The following is a 23,374-nucleotide window of genomic DNA, read 5'->3' as shown; positions in this document are numbered from 1 at the left end:
CATTTGTATATTATAGATCACTATCTTAGTCCTCCATTCTACTTTCTCTTTATAAATCTCAACTTTGATAGCTTGTTCACCCTTCAAGCACTCATACCCTTAATCCTTCTTGCTTAACATGCCAATGCAGACTCTTCTCTTAAGCCACTTGATGAAGAAAAACCCTTAACTCCTTATTTTCCTTAGTTCCCACACATGACAACCTTTGCTTCTAACGAGTCATTCCTATAAATAAGAAATTAAGATCTTTTCCTGCTCATTCTCCATTGTCCAATTTAGGGTTAGGATAGATTAGGTAGGATACAATGAATCTACCCTATATTTCATATCTCTTCTAGAAACTTCTCCTTAAACCCTCTTTGAATTTTACTAAAAATAGTTTACCTTGAATTTTGTGCCACCATCTCATCAACCTTGTCCTCCACCTAGTTCACATAATCCAAGAAAATAAACTTGTCAGCTCAGATCTATCGAATTCACAACATTTCAAATAATGCAGCCACTTGGCATTATCTAGTGATGCTCCTCTTGGATAATGTCTAATGAAAAATGACTAAATTGGTTTGTGTGAAACACCAAAGTAAAATATTTTCTTTCATTATCTTGGAAGAAACAGGGCTCATCTCCAACTGGGTTAAATGACCCTACATTTATCATTGTAAATCCACTATCATGTTCAATAACAATCCTATCAAGATCATTTTGATTGAGCTATAGCCTATACCTTTTTACAACAAATATAACTAATTTGAATGAATTAAATTTGCACTCAATTATATCATGGAATATGCCATAGTATCAATTTTTAGATTGTTGAATATGTATGCCATTTCTAGATGAAATATTGGTGACCTTGAAGATTGCACTTATCCCAGAATCACAAGTTTTCTTCATTTCATTTGACTTTTTTATGTGAAATTTATGGCCATGGTAGTATCTAGCTTTGAGGTGTTTGATCTACAATTATTCAAACATATCAAGATTATTTGCATTAATCTGTGAGTTGATATTAAACTTATGGGTCATGATTAGTAATCTTCTACATACCTTTCTATCTCTTAAGCCTTATGCTAGATCAAGTACCATTGGTGTAACATTGGGATCTCTATTATGATGAGATTATTTAACCAATAATGCAACACCATCCCATGTTAGTGGGTGACCATTTTCTTGAGACTGTTGAACCCATACCATCATCCAATCAAAGATAATTTGCAATATACAAATATAGTGCATCCCACTCATGACCAACTATAAAAAACAACTAGACTAGTTAGAAAAACTTATATTGATGATGGATAAGAATTAATTAACTACAAAAAATAAATTATAATTACTTCTCACTCTCCTCAATCTACCTTTCCCTATTAGGTACTCTCTTTCAAAAAATTTAATAGAGTTGGGATCTTAAATGTGATCTACATGAATATTTTTTGAAACTTTAGAAGATATTCACTAATGTAAACCATGCTTTGGTATACCATATATCCCTCTACCATAGAACCCTTAGGACATGCTCTTTATTAAACCAAGCCCTTCATAAATTTCAAGTGCTTCTCAACCATCCACATTGACCTAGTTTGTACATGTCCACACAATTCAATCTCCTCAACTTGATGTATGAGGTAGTGTTCTTGAGCATTGAAAAAGGTTGAACATAGACACTTTTGAATTTCACTCATAAGCTATGAAATTTTTCTCTTCCAACATTTTATATCTTTTCTATCAATTTCTTTAGATGATAACCACCTAAAAGAGATTCAACACCAAAGAACATATAAATGAGATTTCATAAATATAATATAACATATGTGCAACAAATTTAAGAAATAACACTTCTAACTTCATGTATTGTCCAAGATCATATATAACTTGTTTAATATTGTTGTCAAATTGGTGTCAGAGGGAAAGAGGTAGGATTTATTGTAATAATTTAAAAATGATCATTTCAATATATTATAAAATAATACAATAGGCAGTACATGAAATTTTACAAATATATTGTAAATAGAGAACATGACTTACCTTGACAAAGGTATGCCAATCATGTGTTTTCAACCCTATCCCAAAATCAACTTTCTTTGATACAAGAGTGCTTATATTTACAACAAATCCTATGATAAATTTGGTTTTTTAATGACTTCTTTGAGTGCATCACTTTGTTTCTTCAATAATAACCAAGGAAGGGCACTTGTATTTATATGATCTCCATTGCTATTTGATTCAATGAAATCTTTTAGTACATGATTGGATTCATGAATGTTAGTACAAATTTTGGCAATTTTTTTTGTATCATGCCTTCCATCCAATATTTTCCATAGTGTCTCTATTACATTCTTTCTAATATGTATAGCAGCAAACAAATGTATGATTGAGAGATCCTTGTATTACGATAATCTACTAAATTCACTAGGATAATTTTTTATTCCACTAAAAAGTTGGTTATTGATTCCTTGATGACCTTCACAAGAATCAATTACATCATTACTAAATTAGAAACAATATCAAAATATAAATTTTAAACTTTGGACTATAAACTAGATATTACTTTGGCAATTTAGTCAATTATATTCCAACTTCTATAGATGAGGTGTCATATTTCATGGCCTTGATGTCATCTCTTCTTTCTCATTAAAAATATATTTTTTAGTAATTTGATACTTATGATTATTGTGGAGAAAGTGCCTAAACTCATCAAACACTTTCTTTCTAAACTTCTTAAATGACAAGATTTCATTTTTAGACCACAAATTGGACATGCAAATTTTCCCTTTTTCTAAATACCTAAAAGATCATGTACAATTATCATGTGTAACTTAAGCATACAAAAATAATATATAAGCACTATAATAGAATAAAAATATGTGATCTTAGCAATATAACATATCGCAAAAATGAGTTAGCTCAGGGGCATCGTGTATTGTCCATACAAGAATTACATGGAACTAAAATTTTCTTTGTCCTATTGGTCTAGAGATCTCATACATAGTGACCCCATTCCATAACTTTAACAACTCATCAATAAGGGGTTCAATATACATGTTCATATCTTTAACTTGGTGCTTTCCTAGTAATTCAATGAACAAAAACATTACATAATTATTATGACCATTTTTCATGCATGGTTTATAAATTAATTTAGATAACTATTAAATGAAAAAATACTTAGTACAATCATTGACAACATTATGTGCTCCCTCTGTATGGAAATTCAAGGAGGAATATTATTGTTAATAATAAAAATAGGCCATGCTAAGTAAATAAATCTCATATCTCCAAATGGATTGACACGATCCACTGCTAATGAAAGCTTAAGATTACAAGCTTCTTCTTTAAAGTGTGGCCATGTTTCTTCTATCTCTTTAAATGCATAACTATTCATAGGAATTCATATAATGTCATCTTTACTTCTATTACATGCATGGTAATCCATAAATTGTGTCAAGCTAGTGCACCTAAATAATCATTGAAGATGTGGAATAATGAGAATGTACTAAAGAACCTTGTGATGCACCTTTTTATTTATTTGATCTAACTGATATCTACTAATATGAAAATTAGGGCATTCTATTGCAAATTTATGTTGTTTATGAGATAGAATGTGATCATTGGGACATGCATGTATTATTTGATACTTCAGTCCAATTTGATTCATAATGATAGATAATTCTTGGTATGAATGAGGCAGAATGTTTGATGGTGATAACAAAAAATACCTATCAACCTAAAATAACAAATATAAATTGTTAATATAATGAATAGTAATTCTATGCTAACATTGAAGATGACAAAAATGACATACCTTAGCATTGTGACATTGCTACATTGGATAAACCATTCATAAGCTTCAAGTTCACCAACAACACTATAGTAGAGAGAAGAGTTGTTTGGGAGTCTTTGTATAGGGACTCATGTGCCTTCTTAAGTATAGGTATATCAAGACCATCATCATCATCATTATCAGATGCACTAGTACCATCATCATGAGTATCTTCATCAGCTACACCAATATCATCTTCTTCAATCATGTCCTTTGGCACATTATCATCTTCTTCCATGGGAGTGTTATCCTTAGCTTGGATATTCACACCCCCATGTTCCTCTAGTAGGAAATCCACATTTAGCAATCGAAAAAATCATGCCTCCCTTTAACGTGACCATGTTTCCTACAATGACTCTAGGCTATTGTGATTAGAATTATTTAATTCTTTAAGCCCTTACACTTTTTGCAAGGACAATTGCATTTATCATCTTTTCTTCGAAATTGAGACCATAATGTAGCCATTGTCTCGTAATGATTTTTTGGGTTCGTATTGTTAGGCATGGTCTTTCTTCATAGGAAAATATATTTGCAAAAATATTGGACATTTTTTACTTAATGTTTATATCTACACATATGGTTTTGAAAGAAAAAATTTGTGTAACTAATGTGTATATCTGCAAAAATATTGGACATGTTGTACTTAATGTTTATATCTGCACATATGGTTTTGAAAGAGAAAGTTGGTGTAATTAATGTGTATATCTATAAAAATATTGGACATATTGCACTTAATGTTTATATCTTCACATATGATTTTGAAAGAAAAATTTGGTCACCTTGCTCAAATTCACCCATATTTTAATATCAAAAAATTTCATTGAGCCTTTCTATTACTCCTTGTTTGTCATGATTTGGGGTCATTTTATAGGGAAAATTTGTATTTAGTGTAGAGTATGCATATATCAGAGTTGTGACTATTTATTTCAGTAGTTTGGTATGACTCATTTTGGTACATGGTTGGCTTTCCTTGTGTATATGTATAGCTTTGTGTTTAAGCACTTGTAGTTAGATATTAACCCAAACATATTACTATTCTATTGATCAAATGTGGTGGCATCAATTTTTACATAAAATATGGAAAAATTAGGTGTTTTTCCCCATGTTTCAGATAGTTTCTATCATGAAATGCATAAATGTTTTGGTGGTAATTTTGGGACACTAAACAACTAGGTAATAGTTGATAATTATTGTGAGTCTTATCTTTAACATCTCTTGAATTCTTAAAAATAGTTACACATAATAGTTCTCATTAGTTTAGAAAGATGCTTGAAACCTACTTGTTTGCTAGATATCTCTCTTTTTTGTTTAAATCTTATGATGGAAAGATTCTTTTACTATTTTACCATAATGTCATAGACCACATTTTGTAATCAATTTTGTTCAAACTTCTATGATTTCTTCATTTTCTAAATTTTCCTTGTCAAAATTGATATCAAAAGACACCTTAATTTTTATCAATCTAATGGTGTTTCTCAATTCAACGATAAAAGAAATTGAGTTTTAGTTGTTTCATAGATTAACTATTCCAATTTCAGATGTTTGAACTTGAAGATACTCAAACAATAGTAGTTTGTGGGTTCATGGATTTGCAGACCTAAAACAAATTCACAAGTCCTCCTATGGCTATAACTTTCATATCCAATTCAAAATGCATCATAAAGCACCTTTTCCCTAATATAGTTGTGTCATCCCCTATTTGATTTGTCAACACAAAGACATAAATTGTATGAAAAAATAAAGCTCCTAAATTCTTAAGAAGCATTGTTGCCAAAACAATGCTACTACCTCAAAATAAAATTTATTTAAATACATATTTGGTAAATATGATTAAAATATTTCAATTATGCAACTCTTTTTTCCATCAAAGATAATGACCTAGCAATAGTGTGAACTTTTAATATTCAATTGTTACTTTATTATATATTATCTTACATTTTTAGTAAAAAATTAAATAATAAATTGTTTCAATAGTTGAGTCTATTTTTATATTACAATTAACGTTAGATAGCATGACCTAAATTAAAAATAAAATATTGAATGTTATGAAAAATATTTTAGAAAATAAATATATAATATTTACCTTATGAAATACCAGAATTGTATAAATCCAACTGCACTCTAAACTAATACTAATTATATTTTCAATGCAATAGAACTTGATAAATACAACAAAATCCTCTAATATTTTAAACCTTTTACAGACACAACAACACTTAGATTTTAGTAGTTTAGGAAACAATTAAAATGCAATGAGAGAAGAGAAAAACTTAATTAGGGCTTGCAAAAAAGCTTAGCTACATGGATACAAATTAAAGCATTCATCCCACCATTATCTAAATCTACACGAGTGATAGATTTGATATAGTCATCTGGGTCACAATGCATTCATATTTAGATGGCCACTACTTCCCATGCTCATCAAATTTCATCTGAAACACGTTACATATCTGAAAGATAAGAAACTTGCCATTTACATTTAGATGATACATGCTAGCCTTTTGTCCATCTTCAAAAAATAAGTACATTGTTTGGCTCTTTAATAAAATTCTTGCAATTATCCCCAAGAATAATATTTGGAATCATAACAATTATCTGATATGCCTTTCTCTCTAGATCAAATCTTAGGTGCATAAGAATTTTATCTTAATATTCTTTTATATAATTTGATTCTTAACAATTTTATCTTAGTATTCTTTCATATATTCAGAAATCCTTTTTGTTATAGCTAGGCTTACATCTTCAAGATAATGGGTATTCATAGTCAGTGGGTTGATCAATTTAAGAAATCTAGGAATAGGAGAAAGAAAAAGATTGTTTTCAAAGTATTTCAAATAAACAGCCTTGGCTCACACTTGGTATTGGGCTAAGCTGAGAGGATGTTTCATGCTCAAGGAAAGGTCCATATGGCAAGGGTAAAGCAATAGTTGCACAGAAGAATAGTTGATTCTGGGGTTTTGATTATTATAATCTATTAGATAGATATGGATTTATTTATTTTATTAGATGGAATATAGCCAATTTCTATCAATGAAAAAAATTTATAGTATCAAGTTTAATTCAAAATACAACAATTTATATGTTGTTTTAAATATATATAGTTTGATGATGAGCTTTATATGACCTGTTAATGGGTAAAAGGTTGAAAGCCTATAATATATTAAAATAAGGGGAGTGTATATATTGAAAAGAGGACTCGGTTGCAAAAAAGACTTCTCTTCTACTTCCATGCTCATGTTAGGTACAATGATCTCTTGGGAATTATTACCCTCTTCTTATACAAGATGAGCATCTTCATAGAAGTCCATAATTGCTACATTATAATCCAATTAAATAGCTCTTGAGGCCATGATGTGGTTGTGGTTCAACTTGAAGATCTCCTCAAGATAGGAGTCCATGCACATACCAAAATGAATGTCTCATACCTATGGGTCCTAGCCTTGCACAATTTATATTGAAGGAGAAAATTAATTCTAAACACACATAGAGACATTCTTGTGAATATAAATAGACTACATCAGTTCTATTTATACTAGATAAACATGGGGAGCAATCAACTTTGAAATAAGATACAATGGGGCATGACACATGAAAAATTATCCTTATTTTTGCTATAGGAATGATTGATAAATGTCTTACAGTCATCTTTGAAGATTCTACCAAGATTTGCACATTAAACAAAATCTTGGATTAAGCACTCTGTACTTTATTTTCCAACTCTCACAGGAAGCAACAACATTCCAAGCAAAGCCAAAAATCCTAGATACTTAAGGAAACTCAATCTCTATATCCATTTTAGTCTTATTCTAGTCCGATTGTTGTTGATAAGGGCTAGAACATAGGGTTGATGCTACCCATGAAAGGAACATCACCCTCTCTTTAATGTGCTCCAAAAAAGCACACCTATAAGTTGTACAAATACTTGAGCCAAAGACCTCGTAATAGACAATTGTAAGCCAATAGCTATTAAATTGTTACCATCCAAGAAAATGGAACCTAGATCCAAAATTACTAACATATTTGATAGCCAATTAGCTGTTAAATTCACTTCCCTATGGTAGTGTGCAATTGAGAATTTGAAAAATTGTGGTAACAACTTCAAGACCTCCCCCAATACATACTATAACTCACAATCATTTTTGGAATGATAGCTAATGTTATAATTTGGGAGTCACCTTTTATGACCAATCTAGAAATGCCTTGTCCATCTAGAAATTCTCATTGGTAGGGCTTCAAGTAAAGATCTTGTCTCCCCCATGTTATTTGATCCATCTAGGACCCTTGCATAAAGTGCTTTCAAAATTCAACCCATGTGATCCCTCATCACTGCACTTATTTTTTTGGCAGCCTTAGTTAGTTTTTTGAATGTATTTGGTATGGATTAAAAGGTAGTAGAAATGGTGTTGGTATCCATAAAATTGGGAATGGAATAAAAAGAACACAAAAAAATGATATATGGATAATGTTGTACCTTTTCCTTTTTGTCTCTCAATCCCATGATTATACTACTATTGTGATAAATTAATATTCATGAAATTGTGAAGGAGAAATAATTTGGAAATTACAACATTGCTAGATGTTAGAAAAAATATTTCACATGCTATTGTGGGATCAAGAGATGGTGATGACCACATCCATCCCCTCCTTGATATCAATGTCAATGATACATCAGATAATATATATGAAAGTCAACATAAAAGATTAAGCTCAAGAGAGAAGTAGGTTGATGAGAATCAAAGAGTACATAAATTTTTCTATTCTAAAGCATAAATACTATGGAAAATGGACCCTAAATAGAAAGACATGTTTATAGAGCATAAATGATAGGGATCTTGAAAATGGACTACAACCCAAATGATAAATACTTTTATAAAGAATAAAATATGAATATGCTTGCATAATACTTAATACAGTTGGAAAAAAATGATGCCATAGATTAAATCAATCATGAGCTTAGCATATGTTATCTAAAAATCATAATGAAAATCAGTCTATATGCATGACATATGAGTTCCAACTGTAGTTGTCCAACGCTATAAAAAGACTTGTATTGTATTAAAATTCATAAATTCATCCTCCACTACACATGATTTAATATTGTTTGACCTAGATTATTTAGGAAGCTTTGCAGTTGAAAGTACTTTCTTAGAAGAAGGTTTAGGTGCTGAGGAAAACTCACTTGCAAGTGAATATTTTGTTGAAGGTGATGGAGAAGAACAAGTGAATCTTGTTCTTGTCAAAGTAGTTATAGGTGTAGAGGGAGCATATGGTAGACTTGGAACACTTGAAATAAATAAATATTTCTAGGGTAAGGTTCTAGAGCTAGTCCTTGTTCAGAAGCTACACAAGCAAGATAGTTATCAGAATATATCATAAGTCTCGGAATCCTCTCTATTAATATTTTTCCTTAGAGGTGTTTCTATACTTTATAGATCCTCTTTTCTAGTTTTTACTGCTAATGTGTGTTAAGAAAATAATTCAATTGTGTTTCAAACTAGTAGAGGACTTTGTTCCTCAAAATATCAATTTATTATTGCAACAAAAAAGGGCTGAACTTAATAGGGTAGGATAATACAAATGGATTTCTCACTGTAGCACATCCATTACTAAAATAGAGGGAGTTAGCTCCCTATGGAAGGGACTTGCACATTTTGCAACACATATGACCCTTAAGTACATGATAAAGATGGAGCTTACTACTATATTGCAGGTTTCCTTACAATATTATCTGATAAGGAATCTTAGCAATGGAAATAGGATGATGGTTAGATTTGGTATAGGATTTGAGTTATAATTAGCATGTTTTGAGTCATTTTAAATTAGGATATTAGTTATTTCATATCAAGTTATTAGATGTTCAAATTAAGGTCATGTTGACCAATTTCTTGTTTTAACTGTTATGGGTCAAAGTGAGTCAAAAGTGGGAAAATGCCATGCAAAAGCATAAATGGAATATATTATAGATTTAAGATGTCATAATGTGATGTTGAACCTATTAAGGGTGCCTATAAAAGTATATTAGAACTTAAAATGCAAAATGTGGAAAAAAAAAAGTGTAAAATTTGACAAGAAATGATGTTAGCAATTCTTTGCAAAAATTGACAAAGTGTAGAAGGTGAACAATCATTCATCTTTTTCTAGCCATTAAGGAGGTGAAAAGTCATGTTATGTTATAAAATAATTTAATCTCATGTTATTGATATAGAGGGAGATATGGAGAAGGTAAATGAAAGGTTTTTTGTATGGTTTTTGAATTAGAAATTAGTTTTTTGTGTAATATTATTTTTATACTACTATTTATATTATAGTCCTTCTATCTTATCCTTTACTTTGTGGTTATGGTAGTTATTAAGTTTCTTATATAGAGGAAATAAGATCTAAAAATACTATTGACATTATAAATGGATATAGCATCATTTGGAAATTGAAAAGAAGAGCTCACTGCTCACGGTTAGACAATAATGTTTGAATGACAGTCATTGTTTATTCTTCATATCTCGTGGTTGTGGTATTTATTAAACTTTTTATATAAATGGAAATGAATGTTGACATTGAATTTTTTTCTAGTACCCTGGGGTTATTGGTTGGTCAGCTAAATACCTCAGTAACAAAGGATTGGGCATCCTTCTACATTGACTCTATGATTAGACAAAATCATGTATTTTCTTAAGAATAGCATACTAACTTCATTTTATTTTCTCAACCCAAGAGCATAAGCTTGAGAGGGTGACTACAAAGTATATGCTTTGATTCCTCTTTAAGTCATTACAACTAAAACAAGAAATAAATACTAAAGGGAACTACGCTAGGAACTGAAAAGATATTTTTTTCTTAAAGCTTAGAGTAATGTTGTAAATAGTAAATCTATCTATTTACCTATGATATAGGAATAGTTCAATGATTCTATTATAAATGGCTACAAGAATAGTAGAAGTCTACTTTGCAAAGAAATAAATAAGGAAATAAAATCTATTCTAACAAAGCAATTCACTCACCAAGTGGGGCCCCTTAGATGAGTGAACAAAAAGATGGTCAAGACTAAAAGTCAAAACCTGAACTTTGTATTCTATTCATTCATAGTAAGAGGTTACATCTAAAAACAAGATTACACACTACAAAGCAATCTATTCTATCTTTCTTCTAGCTAGGCCAATCTCTTTTTAAAGCTACAATGGGAATTATTTAAAGGAAAGCTACAACAACTTCCTACTTCTATATTCACTCTATCAACTACATTTTAACTCCTCTAAGAATGTAGCAAGTTGAGGAAGCTATACTCGTGTGCTGTCATAATAGAAATCACACAATAATATGTTTGTTGTGATGATTCATCAATTTGGATAGCTTTGACTTAGCATTGAAATTTTGACTTGAATATGCATGACAAGTACCTACAAAATATTGAATGCAACAACTTCCACATACATCTATATTCATTTCATTATCAATGTTAGAAAAGGTATAATGTTCAAACTATCACTCTTTGCAAATTCTATGGCTACAGGAAGGAACCTACCCAAACATGGCATGGATGAGGAAATATTTATCAGCATGTAATATTCCTTCATTAAATCATAGAAGTCCATATATTCAAGCAAACACATCATATATGAACAATCTATACTTCAATCTTCATGTCTTAACATATAGATAATGTATCCATAAAAACATAAGTTATTTTTCTTAAACCATAGAGTCATAAAATGTTTCTTGCAAGATAATTGTCTAAAAACAAGATAAAGGTTCTCAAAATAATGGCCTTTTAGAGGCTCATCATTCCCCCCAATTGATCTATTACTGGTCTCCAATAATCATGAAGTTCCTAATTTGAGCCCACACTCTCCACTCACTGGGTGTCCTTTCACCTAGCTCATTCTTCACATAATCAAAGTAACCATAATTTATCTTTAGCTAAACTTCAACAATCATGTCATGATCTTCTGCATTGTCATTTACTACTAGTAGTGGCTACAAGAGAATTGGGGGTTGATACCTTAATGGTAATGAATGTTTGCACTAATTTTTCCCCAAGCCAATATACCAAGGAATCCTAATTGTAGCAAGAATCAATTTTTTTGGAGAGCAGGGTTCTCTTTTTTTAGATCATGTGGAATTCTAACCCATCGCTACCTTAAGGAAACAATTGTTATTTCAATATTCTAAGATAAGTGTTGTTCCTAGTCTATAAAGGCTTCTTCTCTAACTGTACTCACCTTACCAAGTCTTGTAGGATTACCCAAAATAGAAATCTAATTGAAATATGTTAATCTAGAATGTTGAACTTCTAGTCTCATGAACAAGGGTGTTGTCATTTTATTCTCCCTGTAGGGTGTGACTTAATGTTCTTTGCTTATTTCATTCTGTATCCATGACATTCCTACCCTTAACTACACATCTCCTACACATAGGACTGGGTTCCATTTAGTGTCATTAGGCACTTCCAAATTGTGAAGATACAATTCACATAGTAAATTTTTCAAAGTCATAGGAATAGATCGAAATGCATCATAAAAATCATGTGGGGTAGAGATAGAGGGGATAAGACCTTCCACAATTCTACTCAATTTATAATTTACAAATTATTCTTTAAGCAACAAAGCATATATTGGTGATAGTGACCTACATTTAATTAACTCAGGAATCAATCTTGTGATCTACTTAGTTCTTCTCTTCAGAACTTCATTCTAATCTGAACTTCTTTTCTCATCAATAACATTCTTTAAGTTTTCTTTCTTCAATTTCCATTGAGCTCTTTCCCATAATAGCTATTGAAAAAAATTAATTTCTATAGACAAAGGTGTGGATAGATCTAGTGGTCATGAATTGAAGAGCTACCTCTTCATCAAATCCATTCAAACTAAGACAATAATCCAACCATCCCCTTCTACTAAACATTTCATAGCTAACTGCATCTCCCAAAAGAACTTGATGATCAACAGGCTCATTCCTTTGTATACCTTCATCCATGGTTAAATCCAACTAAATCATGGAAAAACCCTAATGCTTCAAAGCTTAGTTGATCAAGGTTTATAATATTACAACACTGCCCCTAGTTTTTCAAAAATATGGTGTGTACTTGGAGAGTTTAATGCACCATATCTCATAATATCCTTTTTACATCAAATTTCATAATTTCCACTTGTGTACAGGTCTATCACCTGAACATATTGAAAACCATCATTAAAAGTTGAGTAACTACTTTTAATGTCCTTAGTTTCATAATGACACAATCATAGAAGGACAAGTCACCAATGTGTGATATTAAATTTGTACTTATTTCTAGTCACATCAATAAAATTTTGAAGGTACATGCAATTTGAAATTGATTTTAAAAGTAAACATTTAATATTTCCCTCCCCCTAACCAAATAAAGGCATCAGTCCCACCAAGACAGGATAGGAAGGAGTGAATAGCTATAAATAGTACCAAATCCTAATAAAGCATGAATAAAATAAAATTAAATCCATGAAAAGTTATGTGGTAGGTACCTAGCAACTTTTGCAGGAAAGATGTTATGAAAAGATCATTAGAATTGATAGAGTGATGGGATGGAATGGTAAGATGGAAGAGAGAGAAGTTGAAGTGGAATGGATGTGAAGAAAGTACTTCCAAAAAGAAAGTGTTTATTATGAATGCCTTGATCAGAGTTAAGGAGTATCTAGAGTTAGGGTAGAAGAATGAGAATTATTGGCTATAGGAACAATAATGTCTTCATTGTGTTGGAGTTGTTACAGGAACTCTTCATGGCTAACTAGTTTATGGTAAAGCTTGAGACGATGCACATTGACAAGTAGTTTGAAGTGAACATGATCAATGGTGGATAACTAAGCTGCAACATTTGGAAATATGGCAAAAATATCATATAGACCTAACTAACATGTTTGGAACTTCCCTAGATTATACTAGTACTTTGATTCATAAAGGAGTGCCCAATCTCCTACAACAAACATTTTCTATTTGATAAACTTGTTGTGCCACTATTTTATTTGGTAATGAATGAGCTTAGTATTGTCCAATATAGATTTCCTCCATTCATCAAGATTATTTAAACTCAAGATTCAATCCTATTGGGAAATATTGAGTTCTATCCCAAGCTCCAAGGTAGTCTTCAATATTTTATATTCAAATTCAATAAGTATTACTGTTGTTTTATCATAAACAAGCTCGAAGGGAGTAAAACTAGTTGTGGACTTCCAAGTAGTTCTATAAGCCTAGAGAGCTTCAGGAAGGCATGTAGCCCAATCTTTCCTATGAATTCCTATAGTCTTGGTGAGAATATATTCCAACTCCCTATTACTAACTTCTACTTGACCATTAGCTTGAGGATGATAAGGTGATGATTTACCATGCCTAATAGTATACTCCTTCATAAGAGTAGTTATTAAATTTGATGTAAATTGAGTCCCTTGATCAGATGTCAATTTCTTAGGAATGCCAAATTGTATGAAGATGGATTCATACAAAACCTTTTCCATAGTTAGTGTACACCAAAATGTAAGATTTTCCTTGTCAAGTAGGTTCAATGGGTCCTACAAAGTCAATCCCCCATTTGTCAAAGGGTGTGACAACTACTTGAGGCTATAGGGGTATTTCATCTTATTTATTGAGTCTTCCCATTCATTGACACTTGTCATATTTCTTTGTATATTTGGTTGCATCCTTGTACAAGCTTGGCCAATAATACCCAGTTGTCAAGACTTTGAAGGTTGTTCTTTTGGTTGCAAAGTAACCTCCATAGGGCTCATCATGATAGGTTCTCATGACATCCTATGTTTCATCCTCTCTGAAATACCTATGCATGACTTGATCAAGTCCAATATAGAACATAAATCCAACAGTCCATGAATAATTAAAGCTATTCTCTACTAGTAACTCTCTTTCTTGGGAAGAGAAGTATACTAGCATTTTTCCAGTGGCGAGGTAGTTAGCAATGTCTACATACCATGAGTTTTGTGCATCCAACAAAAAAGGTGCTCATCTAGAAAACTATCATCAATAGATGTAGGATCATTAGGGACATATAACTGAGAGAGAAATTTCACTACCACATTTCCCTTACCAGGTTTATCAACTATGGTGATATCAAATTCTTGCATGAGTAATAACCATCAAGCCAATCTTCCTAAAATTGTAGGTTTTTTCACCAAATATTTTATAGCAAAATGGTCAGTGTGAACAAATATCTCATATACAATAATTTAATTCCTAAAATTATTGAGGGTATAGATGACTGCAAGTAATTCCTTTCTAGAGATTGTGTAATTAAATTTTGCACCTTGCAAATTCATATTGATAAAATAAATGGCATGTTCATGAGTCTACCTTATGTCCCAACACAACACCAATAGCATAGTCTAAGGCATCCATATGAATGTGAAAAGGAAGTCCCCAATTGGGTCCTCTCAAAATAGGCACTTTGGTAAGAACTTCCTTAAGCTACAGGAAGGATGCTGTATAGTCAGATTCCCAAAAAAATTCAGAATCCTTTTTGAGGAGGCTGTAGAGAGGTGTTGCAAGTTGATTAAAGTTTTTAATAAATATTCTATAATATCTAGCATGTCCCAAAAAATGTGTACATCCTTCTACTTCTCCAGCATAGGCAAGGTACTAATGACTTCAATCTTTGTTAAATCAACTTGGATACCCTTAGATGAAATGAAATGACCTAGGACTACCCCTTCCTCCATCATCATAATTTTTTTTTGACTATTTAAGGAAAGGTTATAGTCCTAACATCTTTTAAGTACCATTTCTAAATTTGTTTTTGCATCTTCAAAAGTAGCACCATAAATAGTAAAATCATCCATAAATCTCCATACAATCAAAGAAAATATCTAAAAAGATACTTATGATAGCTCATTGAAATTTGGTTGGGGCATTACATAAGCCAAAAGGCAAGACTAAGTAGGAAAATGTTCCCCATGGGCAGGTTAATTTTTGTTTTTCTTGATCTTTTGGGGCTATTTGAATTTGATTGTAACCACTAAAACCATCTAGAAAAGAAAAATACTTTTTACCTGCTAGGTTGTCAAGGACTTGGTTTATATATGGAAATGGAAAATGGTCCTTCTTAGTGGCTAAATTGAGCTCCCTATAATCTACATAAACTCACCATTTTCCTCCCATCATAGGTACTATGACTAGGGGGGAGACCCATTGGCTATCAGAGATGGGGTATATAAAACCAACACTTAAGAGTTTCTACAATTCATTCTTAACAATATCTTTTAAGATAGGGTTAACTCTCCTCTAAGGCTGTTGAATAGGTTTGAAGTTAGGGTTGATGTAAATCTTGTGAGTGCAAAGCATAGGATCTAATACTTTCATGTCCATGTAATCCCAAGAAAATGCAATTTGATTCTTCTATAATAACTACAACATAGCTTCTTGTTGGGAGGGTGATAGGGCATTATTTACATTTGATTCCTTTCCTAAACCAATTTCCATCTTAATAACCTTAACTACCATGAATATTTGGGCAACAAGAGAAGAATTCATCTCATGAGGTAATAATGAATGGAGAAACTATGAAGCTTCTGAATGATGTAGTGAGATGGTACAATAGTTTCTAAGATAGATTTAGCTTGAGGATACATTGGAGATTCTATTCCATATTCATTAAAAATAATGGGTGAAATTATTTCATCTTCTTCTCGAGCAGCTATAAATGATTCTCTACCTATCATCATTAATGAATGGATGGAATTGGCTTTTGGATCATCATTAGCCAAGTTTGGCTAGATTATTGGTCATCTAGTAATAATGGTTGAGTAGGGGAGTATAAAGTTAGCTTCTTTCTATGAAGATCACTAGATGTTGTAATCTTCCTAGATTAGCAAGCTATATAAGCATCTGCAGTGGCTAACCATGGCCTCCCTAAGATTAAAGGATATCCTCCCATATTATCCTTTAGGGAGAGAAAAACAAAATTAACTAGATATTCCTAGGAATTTAAGGTGACTATAATATCTTTTATCATCTAATGTGGTTTAATGGTAGAGTTATCAACAAGTTGGAGGATGGTGGGTGTCTCTCTAAGGCCAACAATATACAATTGAGATAGTACCTCCTTTTTCATAACATTAATAGATGCTCCTAGGTCAACCAAAGAATTTTTAACTTGGATCCCATGAATATTGATTGTAACTATAGGACTCCTAGGGTTAGAGTATTTAGGTATAATTAATTTCTCCAACATTAAGTTAGACAATTGTCCTAGGACATGAATGTTTTTTGGATCTTTCTTCTTCCTACCTAGCTACTTAATGCATGCTTCCTTAATGGCTTTAGTATAGGAATGGAATTCATTAATAGCATCCAAAAATAATATTTTTACTTTCATTTATTTCAATTGATTAAGAAAATCAATGACTACATGGTTCTCCATGGGTTGGCCTTGTTCTATCAACCTATGGGGAAATAGAGGTTCTTTTGCTATAGGAGAGGTATGATGATTTGACTCATCTCTATGCTCAATTGAAGGATCCTCAAATTCACTTATTATAGGTTTTTGAGTTGTAAGAAGCATGGTTCCTAACCTTAAGTGAATGCAATTCAATGAGATGGTGTAGCTTTATTGTTAAGCCTATTGTTTATTATTGTTCGGATTAGGGTTAGGTTGAAGTAGTAGTTGGCTCTTCTTGGAAGGGGTATTAGTGGCTATAGAAGGAGGTATTAGAGCTTGTTACTAATTTGGTGGAAATAGGTTTGGCTGACTAGATTGGATACTCTAACCCTACTAAGGTTGCTACAAACCCTATTGGGGTTGCTATAAACCTTGTTGGGGTTGTTACCAACTATGATTTCTACTAAGAGTGTTATTTTAATTTTTTTCCATTGATTATTACTATTATAACTTTTAAGAGGATCTTGTGGCATGCCTTATCTTTGAACCCATGGCCTTCTTTGAGATACATAAAGTACCTCTTCATTTTCATCAATGGCTTTTAACTCAGTTCACATTGGTTGTGTCTCCACAATTGCAGTAGACTTACATCTATAGTGTTTTTTCTTTTCTCCATAACATGGATAGTATTTAGTCAACATATCATCAACTTCATCTTTCTTTCTTAGGGCTTATATGGTGTCTAGCTAAGTGGATACATCATTAATTATGTCTTTTTTGAAGTCTGATAGAAAATTAGATAATTCCATCTTGGATACTCTTGAAATTCCATTGGACTTATGTGGTAAATCAAATCCCCTACCTTTCTTCATAGTAGCTCTAGAATAATTTAGGCATATACTTTGCATATCAATCCAAGTCTTTTGAGTGATATCCCCTCCTACCATAAGGTCTAGATCTTCAATGCTTCCTTCATTTACATCTCTTAGAAAAAAGATGTTTCTTTGATTCCTCATTCAATTGATGTTGTTTGTTACACTGCTAGTTGAACATGAACATGAAACACAATCTTCCAAGGTTTCATCATTTTTTTGGGACATTTTTAAAATTTTATCCCCTTTTGAATCTATACCCCTACAGTATTCCTTATAGATTGTGAGAAATAAATTTCCCATTATAGGCCAATGTACTACATCATTGGCACCCAACCCCATAAACCATCTCAAAGTAGCTTCTTTGAGGGTAGAAGGAAATGAATTTAGTTTGTGGGCATTAGTTGTGTATCCATAACTTCTACATTTTATGTCAAACTCAAAGAGAAAGGTTTCAAGGTCTTCAGTGATCAAGCCATAAAACTTGGGAAATGTAGCAACAGGTATGTTTTTCAAATTTTGGTTACCTTGCCAAGGAGGGATAGGAAAATGAAATGTTGGTTGAGGCTAAGACTGAGCCATTCCTAGAGGGGGTACTATTAGTGGTGCTTGATAGATGACAAGAGCAAGTGTATTATCTTGATATTCAAGTTCAACAAAGAGATCATTCAGATGCAAGGATTCATCAGAGGATGAGGGTATTCATTCTTGAGTAGCAACAATGTATTTTCAAAAAGTTCTTTAGGTTCAGGGTTTAAAATGTCTTCATGAATATTATGGGGAAGAAATCTCCCAAAGGGGTCTCTTCTTCTATGCATGCAAAATAATGCAAAATATAATCTAACATAGTGACTATAAGGTTGAATTAGATTGATACCTTCCTCAAAAATGGTGCCAAAAATGGTCAGTTAGCTAAATACCTTAGTAACAAAGGATTGGACATCCTTCTAGATTGACTCTATGATTAGACAAAATCATGTATTTTCCTAAGAATAACATATTGACTTCATTTTTTTTGTTGGCCTGGGAGCACAAGCTTGAGAGGGTGGCTATAAATTATATGCTCTAATTCCTCTTTAAGTCATTATAACTAAAATAGAAAATAAATGCTAAAGGGAAATAATCTAGGAACTAAAATGACATTTTGTCTTAAATCTTAAAGTAATGGTACAAATAGTAAATCTATTTATGCAACTATGTTGTAGGAACAACAGAAATCTACTTTGCAAAGAAACAAATAAGGAAATAAAATCTATTCTAACAAAGTAGTTCTCTCACCAAGTGGGCCCCCTTGTATGAGTGAATAGAAAGATTGTCAAGATTAAAGGTTCAAATTGAACTTTGTATTCTATTCATCCATAGTAAGAGATTACATCTGAAAACAAGATTACACACTGCAAAACAATCTATTCTATCTTTCTTTCAGCCAAACCAATGTCTTTTCAAATCTACAATGGAAATTATTTAAAGGAAAGCTATAATAACTTCCTACTTCTATGATCACTCTATCAATGAGGATTAATTATAGATCATAAAGTTTGCAATAGAAATATCATTAACTACATTTTAACTCCTCCAAGAATATAGTATGTTAAGGAAGCTATATTCATGCACTACCATAATAGAAATCACACAATAACCTACTTGTTGTGGTGATTCATCAATCTGGTTGGCTTTAACTTAGCATTGAAATGCTAACTTGAATATGCATGGCAAGTACCTAAAAAAAATTGAAAGCAACAACTTCCACATACATATATAATCATTTCATCATCAATGTTTACAAGGTATAATGTTCAAACTGTCACTCTTTGCAAATCCTATGGCTACATGAAGGAACCTACCCAAACATAGCATGGATGAGGAAATATTTATTAGCATGTAATATTCCTTTATTAAATTATAGAAGTCCATAGATTTAAAAAAACACAACATATCTAAATAATCTATACTTCAATATTCATGTTTTAACATATAGATAATATATTCATAAAAACATAAGTTATTTTTCTTAAACCATAGAGTCATAAAATGTTTCTTGCAAGATAATTGTCTAGAAACAAGATTAAATGTTCTCAAAATAATGGCCTTTTATAAGCTCATCAGTTATCACCAAGATATTCTTAATTCATTATTTAGACAGTAAATTTTGAACCATGTCAGAGTACAATATTATCTTTTTGGGTTGCATATTCCATTGTATGTAATTAGGAAGGATGAGAGGGCTTCCTATGACATTTTAGAGTATCATTAGATTGGTCCCCAGTAGACCCAACTCCTTATCATAGAGTTGAACATGAATCAACAAACTAATCTATTGTTGCATGTAATAACCGTGAGACAACAGTCTAGAAACTTGTGACAAAGGTGATGATTGTTTGTATATATGTCTGGAGGTTGGCATACATCCTTGGGGTGTTAAGAAACATTTCCAAAGATTGGAGTGGTTGAGATATTGAAGTTTGGGAGGCAACCACCATACTCCACAAGGGCGGCTTCAGTAAAATGGCATGGAATTCATGTTATTTTAGCTGGAAGGGAAGACTATTAATTACATTTATTATTATTATGATGTTAATGTAAAAAATTAAATAACCTATTAACTTTTCAGATTGAGGTTCACTTATCGTGTAAATTATTTTATCTAATTATATCTATGAATGAAAGAACATCCAACAATGCATATAAACTTGAATATCTTTGAAGTGAGTGGATAGTGATATGATAGAGGCTTCATACATTACACATAGTTGGATTTTGTAGGAATATTTCTAGAAATAGGAGGAAAATAAACTAGAAATATTATTGTGCAATTATTAACAAGCCAACCAAATATAAATGGCATAATATCATTTTAATGAAATGCTTACCAAATATACATTTTAAAAAACAAATTACTTATCAATTTGATGAAACCCTTGCCAAATACATTATGCAATAAGAAAAGTTATAGATTTCTACCACTTAGTGATGGCAACTCAAAACCTGTCAAACATCCATGATGGCAACTCAATCAACCTACAAACCATATGAGAAATGCAAACATAAATAATAAAGGGACCTAAGGCGACTTGAAATGCATTAAACAACACTTTAAGGGGATTGATTGATGGAAAATGGTTGCTTCTTACCTAAAATGGCTCTCATTCACACAGAACTCATTGCACCAACTCCTCTCGCAAAAAAGAAAATTTTATGTCATTTTCTTTCTTTTTTGTTATTAAACCCATTTTGGTCAAAATTTTGACCAAATTGGGAAACCCTAAGTTGGTCAAAATTTTGACCAAATCAAGAAAAAAATAAAAAAATAAAGATTTCATAAGCCAATTTGACCTTTGGTCAAAAATCTAGGTTGAAAAATTAGTGAAAATGTACTAGTGTGTGTGAGATTCCAAATTTTGGGTTATTTTTAGTATGATCTTTCTTATACTTATTAGCCTTGGGAATGATGGCATAATAAATATTATTGTAATGCCAACACTTAGAATACCTTGTCATAGTTAAATATTGTTGATATAAAATTGTCAAAGGATCCCTTTTGTAAACACTCTAATTCATCACTAAATCATCCCTAATGTCACCATAATGAATAACCATCATTAAAATGATGTGGAAAATATAACCATAGGTATAAATACCCTTATTTTCACTCCCTTCACTCACTTTACTAGTGTCCTACATGGTTTTTCATTCTTCCTTCCTCAAAAGGATCTATATATCTTCTGACAATTGATTGTCTACCCTCCAACATCTTAGACCTTCCAAATGTAACCCAACTACAACCATTGAATCATCAACAACATTGCCCTTCTAGTATATGTGTCCTATAGCATAGCTTTAGAAGAAATTTAAAATATTGATAGAGCCATTGAGAATTGCACTAATTTTCTAGTCTGGGCTCCCCCAACCTTTGACAATGTCCACAATAATTTTTGAGTCTCCTTTGACCTCAATCCTAGTAATCCCTATTAAGATGGAAAATTTTAATCAACATAGAAGAGTCATGACTTTTTCCTAGTTGATTGTATGATCATTTAGAGGTCCAACATAAGAAGCCATGAGTTTTCCCTAATGGTCCCTAAAAATACTTCCTCTCACCTACACATCATTTTTTTTCACTCCATCAAATTTGATTCTGCACCACCTCAAAGGTGGTCAAAATCATCTGACCATGCTCTTTCCAATCTCTTGGTCTTGTAAAAACTGACAAATCCCTATAGGAAGTTCCACACTTTAGCAATTCCTTGGTCCAAAAGTGTGTGTGTTGGGGGGCGAGGGGGGGGCGGGGGGGGGGGGGGGGGGGGGGGCTGAGTCTAAATATTTCTAGTTACGACTCATAATGCTATCCATTAGCAAGTGAAGCCCCAAGTGGAGAGTGGTTTGTTGGGTTCTTTCTCCATTTCTAGAGATCGTATTATTTCTTTTCTTCTAGATGGTCCAATAGAGATGAGGGAGTATTAGTTCCTACAAAATAATGATGAAAGGGTGTCTAGAGGTGCATTGCTAGCCTAAGACATTACCCCAGGTGGAGACTGGTTTGTTGGGTTCTTTCTCCATTTCTAAAGATCCTATTATTATTTTTCTTCTAGATGGTCCAACAAAAATGGGGGTTTTATTAGTTTCTACATAATTCTAATGAGAGGGCATCTAGAGGTGCATTGCCAGCTAAAAATTGCTTTATGTATTTGTTCATGGACCAGATAAGATTTTTTTTCAAGGATTTTTTGTCAAATGAAAGAATAAAATTTTCAATAGATAAAGAGATGATTAATGTACTCGATTTCCCTTTACATAGGATAGATCTATTGGCTAGATTAAAACCACATTTATTCAAGTTGTCTTGAGTTAGGATTTTCTCATGGAGGAGGGTCCAATAGAAAAAAATTGATTTTGGCAATTAGACGAGGATCCCAAATCTTCACCAAATCAATTATATTATTGGTGGATGTCATAGTTAGGTCATAGGGTAAATTATTAGTGAATAGGCCAAAAGTCATGGGGGGCTATAAGATATTATCATCATGGTAAATTTGACTGATTCTAAAGTGTTGTAAAATATCCAAGAGATATCATGCATCCTTTTTAACACTCTAATTGTCACCCACCAACTAGACTAAGTTACCTCACCTCCCTTGGCTTATGTACCCCACTACCTTCTCTCCCAGCACTAGAACAAAAAGGATACAAAAGTTGAGGAATCTGATGTGATCTAGACCCATGCCATCAGTCTAGTTATCCAACCAAAACTTGATACCCTCCCCATTATCAAGTTGTTATTTGATGCTCTTTTGTAGAAGAGTTTCGTAGTTGATAAGCATGTTCCATATTTTTGACCTT

This window comes from Cupressus sempervirens, chromosome 4 (assembly GCF_028749045.1).
Source record: "Cupressus sempervirens isolate cs-2001-9-10 chromosome 4, ASM2874904v1, whole genome shotgun sequence".
NCBI lineage: Eukaryota > Viridiplantae > Streptophyta > Pinopsida > Cupressales > Cupressaceae > Cupressus > Cupressus sempervirens.
This window is presented reverse-complemented; position numbering follows the sequence as displayed.